The following is a 9,607-nucleotide window of genomic DNA, read 5'->3' as shown; positions in this document are numbered from 1 at the left end:
AATCTGAGCATTTTTATAGTCTACCTTGTTCCTTCAAAGAAAACTTTTTTGTTAAGCAGATTCTAGGCCCTCAATACTGCAGTTTCTCACTGTAAAAATAGAAATCAAAAGAAGTCAATAAACAGGACAGCCACTGGTGCTACCGGATGTGGTCTACAACTACAAAGCAGTGTAAGAAAATGACAACATTGATCCGGGGGTTGAGCATATACTGCAATGTTCTGAAATATCTTGCATGACCATTTAAGATAAAACCTGATATGTAACATCATATCACAGTCGTGAATAGAGTGGATGCCTTTGAAGTTGGGCTAAGATTCATCTGTAGCAAAAGTTCATCATGGTCATTTTAACTGGGTTGGGGTACTATTATTGTTTTTGTCTTGCTCGTTCATCATCTGAGGAAGGTCATTCTCATGGTACAAGGTTCAGCCTAGTGCCATAATAAACAACCTGAAAATATATACCCCACCTCACACACACTCATTTGTAGGAAATACATATATATATATATATATATATATATATATATATATATATATATATATATATATATATATTTGAAGAAACATCTAATAAAAATAAGAACACCAGCAACTAAAATGTCATCTATTCATATCAATTACTCTTATAATGTTCATGTATATAGCAGTGCCAATACAGACTCAAACAGTCAAACATGACTTGTCGTTAAAATCCATGCATACTCGATTCAATTTGCAATTACTTACTTCATTTATACTAACGACTTCACATAACCAAATCGCTCAAACTCTTCTAATCATAGGCTACCACACAGTATGTGATGTTGCACAAAAGAATGACTTCTACAGCGAAGTGTGTACTCTAAATGCACATTCAACAACAAGTGTATAGTGTTTTACATTGAATAAAGGCATGACATACATAGAAACAGATGCACAGTAAATGACATCGAATAATAAAAGAGTAAACTCAAATTCAAAACAAATGAGACATAATCAAAATAATTTTTATTGCACTTGGACCTCAGCAATACTGTTCATCACCTGTATTGCTTCTACCGGAGGCTTGACACATAAGAAATGCTGAAACCACATTTCAAGTTTTTATAATTAGATTTCCTTGGGGCATTTGAGGCTCATCTTTATCTATGATATCAAGAAGTTGAAGAAATGAATTAAAATTTGTGCCACAGCTGGGACTTGAACCCACATCTCCTTGCTTAGGATGCAGGAATGCTGGTAGTTACACCACCGCAATGCTATTCAAATTAGGTAGTCCATACAGCAATGTTAGCTGCAGTGATGCGGTGGTTTAATGGTTAGTATTGCTGTCTAGTAAGGCAGGACACTCCAGTCCAAGTCCCAGCGATGGCATAAATTTTAATTCATTTCTTCAACTCCCGTCATTATCACGGAAATTTCAAGTCTTTATAATTACAGCAGATCTTTCTGCAGAAGTGTGACACGATTCACAACTTTATATTAACAGCTTGATCAGACGATACTGTGACTTAGGTAGTCGGGATGAGGGGTACCCTTAGCATGGAAGGTCAAGGCCCCTACTATATCACTTCTTAACACAACAACTAGCAGATCAATTATTAATAATTTATTCAAAACAAGCTTTTATAAAAACAAATTAGAGGAAATCAACACGTGGCCGTTCTTAAAACAATATCAAAATATACAATTACAAGGACTTACTGGAGATTTCAATACTTAAGAAACAAACTGCAATATGAAGGTTATTTTAAAAGGTGTCACATATAACGTCCCCCCCCCTTTTTTTAAGGCAATAATCAGTAGTATGAATGTGATTTACAAGACTCGCCAGTTCGTTACGAACCTAAATAACACAAGGAGCACAACAAGTTAATTAAAGCAATTGATTCCCAAGCAATTAACAACCAGTTTTTTTACATACATATAAAATAGGTTCAATAACTACCAAACGGGCAGTGATGCCAGGCTGCCCTGGGCAAAAGGTATCTTAACTTAAAATGCCGGAAGAAGCAGATCAGCCGTCCAAAACAACACCTAAACGTCGGGACCCAACCGGGAGTCACTTCCCATCAGCTGACACGTCACAGCGTCTGTGCACCGAAGCAGAACGTGGCGCCGCTCCCACACACCCCAACTCGCAGAAAACTGGAACCCAAACAGATCTCAGACAACACCGCAAACATCAAGCAAGCATCAATTAATGTAACTTAAGAACCAATAAATAATAATATAATTAAAAAAACAATAACTGCTTTCAACAAAACGACCTAAATTTTGCAGCAATATCAATGCTATAAACATCGAAACTAAGGTAAGTACACAAATGAAATGTTATAAAATAGTATGAGACTTTAAGGCCGACAATGTGTACAAAGATCGCTCCCACTGTGTTAGCTGTGTTTGTCAGGTGCATGCCTCATCTTCTCGTGTGATCGTGTACCTCACATCGGTCGTAAATGCCCTCAAACACGACGTTAGACATACAATAATAAAATGCCACATAAAACCATTACACATCACAAATATACACACATCAAAAAAAGTTTTGCATCACCCCAGTTCCCAGAACTCCTGAAGATAGACGTTGACTGTGGATATTTTATCATAGACACAGTACCTTTGACTGTTCAGAGATACGGCTGTACGATACGTGAATAGCATAGTCCGACTGATAGTGCAACAATATTGGCGAGACATTCGTCTTCATGGGCGACAGTTCGCGCCCCCATCGAGCATATCTTATGAATGACTTCCTTCAGGATAACGAAAACGCTCAACTAGAGTGGCTAGCGTGTTCTCCAGACATGAACCCTATCGAAATGCCTGGGACAGATCGAAAAGGGCTGTTTGTGGACGACGTGACCCACCAACCACTCTGAGGGATCTACGCCGAATCGCCGTTGAGGAGTGGGACAATCTGGACCAACAGTGCCTTGATGAATTTATGGATAGTATGCCACTATGAATACAGGCATGCATCAATGCGAGAGGACGTGCTACTGGGTATTAGAGGTACCGGTGTGTACAGCAATCTGGACCACCACCTATGAAGGTCTCGCTGGATGGTGCTACAACATGCAATGTGTGGTTTTCATGAGCAATAAAAATGGTGGAAATGGTGTTTATGTTGATCTCTATTGCGATTTTCTGTACATGTTCCGGAACTCTTGTAACCGAGGTGATGCAATACTCTTTTTTGATGTGTGTATTTGCAAAATAAAACATAAATCTAACCAAGCTTGTGAAAATGCGGAAGTAATAATGGCTCTGAGACCTCAAAATTTTGCAAGTACATAAGTACTGTGGTTCTTACTCACTTAACATTCTAATCAAATACTGTGTCTCTTAGGCCTTTAAACACTCTATGAATTAACATTTACCAACAGGACTCGGACTCCAGGATTGTGTAAAAATTTTACGTCAACACGTTTAGGCTCCTGGGCCTCATAACAATGTCAAAAAACGTCTGATGAGTAAAAATAACCTCAAATTACCTTTCGTCATCGACAAAGTTCACGGGACTAAAAGTTGCTTATTAGCGTGGTTACTAACCGCCTGTGGACATCCAATTAGTATATGTAGCATACAGCTTTTCATTGGATTTCTAGGCTGTCCACGGATGGAATTCCCTCCACGTGTTTTAAGGATGCACATTACCTAAGTTATTGCCGCGCCCTACAGTTAATTACTGTGATTAGCTCGCGGCTGGTAGTGACTGACGGAGCTCTGACGGCACAACCTCTCATGTGATGGTATCGCTCTGCCATTTTTCAACAGGTCAGTGCACCTCCACGCATGTTACGTGTCTATATGAACTGTCTGCATGATGTTTATGCGCTCCTGTCGCCAGAAAGATCTCTAGATCTGTCCAGCTCGGTTGTCAACACCACCCCAGTGGCAGTAACCAGGTATCCAGAATATTAAGCAACAGTTGTGGGCCACCTTACCTCAGGAGAGGATAAAACTGCTTTGTGACACCCTTCCCAACTGAATCAGTGCATACATCCACGACAGAGGCAGTGCAACGTCACAGTAATAACTGGGCTCATACTGCCAAGATCTTTGTAAATTTTACTCGATACACTGAAATAACATCACATACCCTCTCAACCTGCGAAGTTTAATTTGGATTCTCCCTTCGAGTTTAGGTACTATACTTTTTTGCCAGGTAGTGTAATTTCGTAGGCTTTCAAAGTCAGACTCAATTTTTATAAAATACTTCTGTGTTGTAGACCTGCCAACATTTCGGACACCGCTATATATATATATAGGGTGAGTCACCTAACGTTACCGCTGGATGTATTTCGTAAACCACATCAAATACTGACGAACCGATTCCACAGACCGAACGTGAGGAGAGGGGCTAGTGTAATTGTTTAATACAAACCATACAAAAATGCACGGAAGTATGTTTTTTAACACAAACCTACGTTTTTTTAAATGGAACCACGTTAGTTTTGCTAGCACATCTGAACATATAAACAAATACGTAATCAGTGCCGTTTGTTGCATTGTAAAATGTTAATTACATCCGGGGATATTGTAACCTAACGTTGACGCTTGAAACCTCCGTCGTTCAGTTGCGTATTGTAACAAACACGGGCCACGGTCGGCGAGCAGTATCTGCAGGGACATGTTTACGATGACGACCGTGTTTACGAGTGTGGCTGTAGTGCACTGTTGTGGTTTGGTCTAGCTGTCGCAGTGTCCGCATGTAGCGCTTGCTGCTATTGTTATTCTGCATTCGTCTCCGTTCGCAGACCAACTGTAGTACACCGTGTTTCCAGACGTCTGTGATAGTGTAGTGTTGTAGGAACTGTGACCATGGTGTATTCGAACTCTGAAAAGGCGGAGATGATACTCATCTATGGTGAGTGTCGACGAAATGCAGCTGAAGCCTGCAGGGTGTATGCAGAACGGTACCCGGACAGAGAGCATCCAACGTGCCGCACATTACAAAACATCTACCGCCAACTGTATGCAACAGGTATGGTCGTAGCACGCAAACGGGTCCGTAACAGGCCCGTCACAGGAGAAGCGGGTGCAGTTGGTGTGTTAGCTGCTGTTGCCATGAACTCACACATGAGTACACGGGACATTGCGAGAGCCGGTGTACTGAGTCAAAGTAGTGTCATGCGCATACTGAATCGTCACCGCTTTCACCCGTTTCATGTGTCGCTACATCAGCAATTATATGGTGATGACTTTAATCATCGAGTGCAATTCTGTCAATGGGCATTAACAGAGAATGCGTTGCAGTTCTACCTGTTTACCGATGAAGCGGGTTTCACAAACCTCGGGGCAGTGAATCTACGGAACATGCATTACTGGTCCGTGGACAATCCTCGCTGGCTCAGACAGGTAGAGCGACAGCGACCGTGGACTGTAAATGTATGGTGCGGAATCATTGGCGACCATCTCATTGGTCCTCACTTCATTGCAGGGGCCCAAACAGCTGCAACATACATTGCGTTTCTACAGAATGATCTGCCAACGTTGCTCGAAAATGTCCCACTGGAAACGCGTCGACGTATGTGGTATCAGCATGATGGTGCACCTGCACATTCCGCAATTAACACTAGGCTGACCCTTGACAGGATGTTCGACGGGCGTTTCATAGGACGTGGAGGACACATAAATTGGCTAGCCCGTTCTCCTGATCTTACACCTCTGGACTTCTTTCTGTGGGGTACGTTAAAGGAGAATGTGTACCGTGATGTGCCTACAACCCCAGAGGATATGAAACAACGTATTGTGGCAGCCTGCGGCGACATTACACCAGATGTACTGCGGCGTGTACGACATTCATTACGCCAGAGATTGCAATTGTGTGCAGCAAATGATGGCCACATTGAACGTCTATTGGCCTGACATGTCGGGACACACTCTATTCCACTCCGTAATTGAAAACGGAAACCACGTGTGTACGTGTACCTCACCCCTCATGGTAATGTACATGTGCGTCAGTGAAAAAGACCAATAAAAAGGTGTTAGCATGTGGACGTAATGTGCTGTTCCAGTCTCTTCTGTACCTAAGGTCCATCACCGTTCCTTTAGATCCCTACGTAATTCGGTGCTCTCCGATACACACGATCGAACAGGGGAGGAGTGGTACTCAAGCGTCAACTTTAGGTTACAATATCTCCGGATGTAATTAACATTTTACAATGCAACAAACGGCACTGATTACGTATTTGTTTATATGTTCAGATGTGCTAACAAAACTAACGGGGTTCCATTTAAAAAAACCTAGGTTTGTGTTAAAAAACATACTTCCGTGCATTTTTTTATGGTTTGTATTAACCAATTACACTAGCCCCTCTCCTCACGTTCGGTCTGTGGAATCGATTCGTCAGTATTTGATGTGGTTTACGAAATATATCCAGCGGTAACGTTAGGTGACTCACCCTCTATAAATAACACATCGCAGAACTCACAATAACCATGCAATAATTTTAGTTACATGTACGACATTACGTATTACATACTGTACTTACCAAATTATTTTTCTTTGCCCATACAAAGTAAACGTCGTGTTCCATTAGTTCATTGTGAATTGACCCACATCACAAACGTTACAACCTCACATGTCACAGTTGTAAATGTGCTCTCACTAATACAGCTTAACAACTATCAGCAGCCATTAGAATGCTGTCAAAGTTACACATACTACGGCCGGCCGCTGTGGTTCTAGGAGCTTCAGTCCGGAACCGCGCTACTGCTATGGTCGCAAGTTAGAATCCTGCCTCGGGCATGGGTGTGTGAGATGTCCTCAGGTTAATTAGGTTTAAGTAGTTCTAAGTCTAGGGGGCTGATGACCTCAGATGTTAAGTCCCATAGTGCTTAGAGCCATTTGAACCATTCGAACACATACATCCAAATACTGCAGAACTATCGACAGCAAATGTAAGAGGCATGTTACATATATTGCTGGCGTGCCTGGGTATGTAAAATTCCCTTGACAAATCATTTTGTTTGTAACAGGAAACAAACCATCGCTTTCCGTCGACACTTAGCATCGCGTGAAGGACGTGATGGACAGTATTTGCCTGGAGCATGTAATATCTCTTTATATTCGATGAATTATTCTGATACAGTTCTACCCTTGAATGACGTTTACTAATTTTCTATGTTCATACTCGCATAATCCATGCGCAAAGTAGTTTCATACAATAGCTATGCCATGAGCGCATAATTATTCTTTGTAGTACTCTCTCTGGTGGTTGTTAGAAAAAAGCTTCCGAGATTGTCTTCGTGCCGATTAGCCTGAGCATTGTTTGAAGAATTGTAATCTGAATATTGAGATTTATGACAAAAGATAACTGATACGAAATTGTACGATTAAAAGATATATATATATATATATTGCTCCTTCATACAAAAGGTGTATAACAATTTACATTATTTGACTTTTGAGAATTAATGATATTCATCGATATATTGCGTAGTTGTTAATCAGAAGTGAACTTCCGAAAGACTGGATACGAACCTGCATTTAATAATCCAAGAGCTCCATTACTTCTTCGGAAGGTTAAACTTCATCAAAGCCAAATATCCGCTTGATCTGAGGTTTCCCGACTGATTATACAAGGCTCCCAAAAATACGGGGCATTTTATTTGTACAGATTAGCAGGCTGCCGGAAAGCACGATCCTGCAGAGAAGAAGAATCATCGCCTGATTTCATTCTAACAAGTAAAATTTCTGAATCATTTTGAGTGACTGAGTTATGACTGTGTTTCCTATTATGAATGATTGATTGCTCGACGAATTGAGAACTACATAACTACATAATTACATAGATAGGAGGAAAAATTACAAGCAACTCCAGCTACACATTGCAGAAACGAAGTTGCAGATATCTGCCGAAATACCGGAGAAAATGCGCCAGATGACTCCGATGAGAAACGCCTGGTATATCCATGGCGAGTAACCTTTTCTTCTTCTTCTTTTCAAATATTTATTGCATTTTTTATACTCTGAATTTCGAGAATTTATTATCCTGCTCCTCCTTCTTTCTTCACGAATTCCATCATGTGTCCCACACCTCTATATCTGAATACTAATACTTGCATCATAAAAACGTATTCCACTTCTGTTACAGTCTACTCAGAGTCCATTATGTATAACAAAGCAGCGCCTGCAATTATCTTCCGTAAGGACTTTAAAGCATTTCAGCTAAAGCGTGGCAAATATAGTCATTAACGAAAAACACATTTCTCCTGCAGAAATTGAGTCTACATAGCGCAGTTTGTAACAGTTTGTGGCAGTGCAGTAGGGTATTTCCAGCGACTGTTCGAATGTACACTACTGGCCATTAAAATTGCTACCCCACAAAGATGACGTGCTACAGACACGAAATTTAACCGACAGGGAGAAGATGCTGTGATATGCAAATGATTAACTTTTCAGAGCATTCACTCAAGGTTGGCGCCGGTGGCGACACCTACAACGTGCTGACATGAGGAAAGTTTCCAATCGATTTCTCATGCACAAATGGCAGTTTACCGACGTTGCCTGGTGAAACGTTGTTGTGATGCCTCGTGTAAGGAGGAGAAATACGTACCATCATGTTGACGACTTACATAAAGGTCGGATTGTAGCCTATCGCGATTGCGGTTTATCGTATCGCGACATTGCTGCTCGCGTTGGTCGAGATACAATGACTGTTAGCAGAATATGGAATCGGTGAGTTCAGGAGGGTATTACGGATCCCAACGGCCTCGTATCACTAGCAGTCGAGGCATCTTATCCGCATGGCTGGAACGGATCGTGCAGCCACGTCTCGATCCCTGAGTCAACGGATGGGGACGATTGCAAGACAACAACCATCTGCACCAACAGTTCGACGACGTTTGCAACAGCATGGACTATCAGCTCGGAGACCATAGCTGCGGTTACCCTTGACGCTGCATCACAGACAGGAGCGCCTGCGATGGTGTACTCAACGACGAACTGGATGCACGAATGGCATGCGACGGCCTCTAGTTTCCGAGAAAATCGATGTTGAAGTTTTATGGGTGCCATATATACCCGTAATATTAGTGATGTATCGTACAACCGAGGGTAGCGCAGCGTTTAGGTTGACACCTGCCGCGCTGGCGGTATTTGGTCAAATCCTGCTCGTGTAATTTTTTTTTTTTTTTTAATTTCATCGCTTCGAGAGAAGATTCCGAAAAATCCAGTCCTTAATTCTGCATCAATTTAGTGCACGTGCTTTCACACGAATGTTCAAATACGCACGGCTCGTATCTATGTTGATGGAATAAAGAACAATCTCTTTACATCCAAGGCAACGGCCTTGCCGCAGTGGATACACCGGTTCCCGTCCGATCACCGAAGTTAAGAGCTGTCGGACGTGGCCGGCACTTGGATGGGTGACCATCCGGGCCGCCATGCACTGTTGCCATTTTTCTGGGTGCACTCAGCCTCGTGATGCCAACTGGGGAGCTACTCGACCGAATAGTAGCGGCTCCGGTTAAAGAAAACCATCATAACGACCGGGAGAGCGGTGTGCTGACCACATGCCCCTCCTATCCGCATCCTCAGCTGAGGATGACACGGCGGTCGGATGGTCCCAATGGGCCACTTGTGGCCTGAAGACGGAGTGCTTTTTCTTTAC

The 9,607-nt window shown here is 42.1% G+C and overlaps 1 pseudogene; it reads left to right on the top strand.

The window, feature by feature from the left end:
• The first annotated feature begins 9,276 nt into the window (after positions 1-9,276).
• On the top strand, positions 9,277-9,394 carry LOC124803586 (annotated as a pseudogene).
• The last annotated feature ends 213 nt before the right edge of the window (positions 9,395-9,607 follow it).

The sequence above is a fragment of the Schistocerca piceifrons genome, chromosome 6, assembly GCF_021461385.2.
Source record: "Schistocerca piceifrons isolate TAMUIC-IGC-003096 chromosome 6, iqSchPice1.1, whole genome shotgun sequence".
Classification (NCBI taxonomy): domain Eukaryota; kingdom Metazoa; phylum Arthropoda; class Insecta; order Orthoptera; family Acrididae; genus Schistocerca; species Schistocerca piceifrons.
This window is presented reverse-complemented; position numbering and strand designations above follow the sequence as displayed.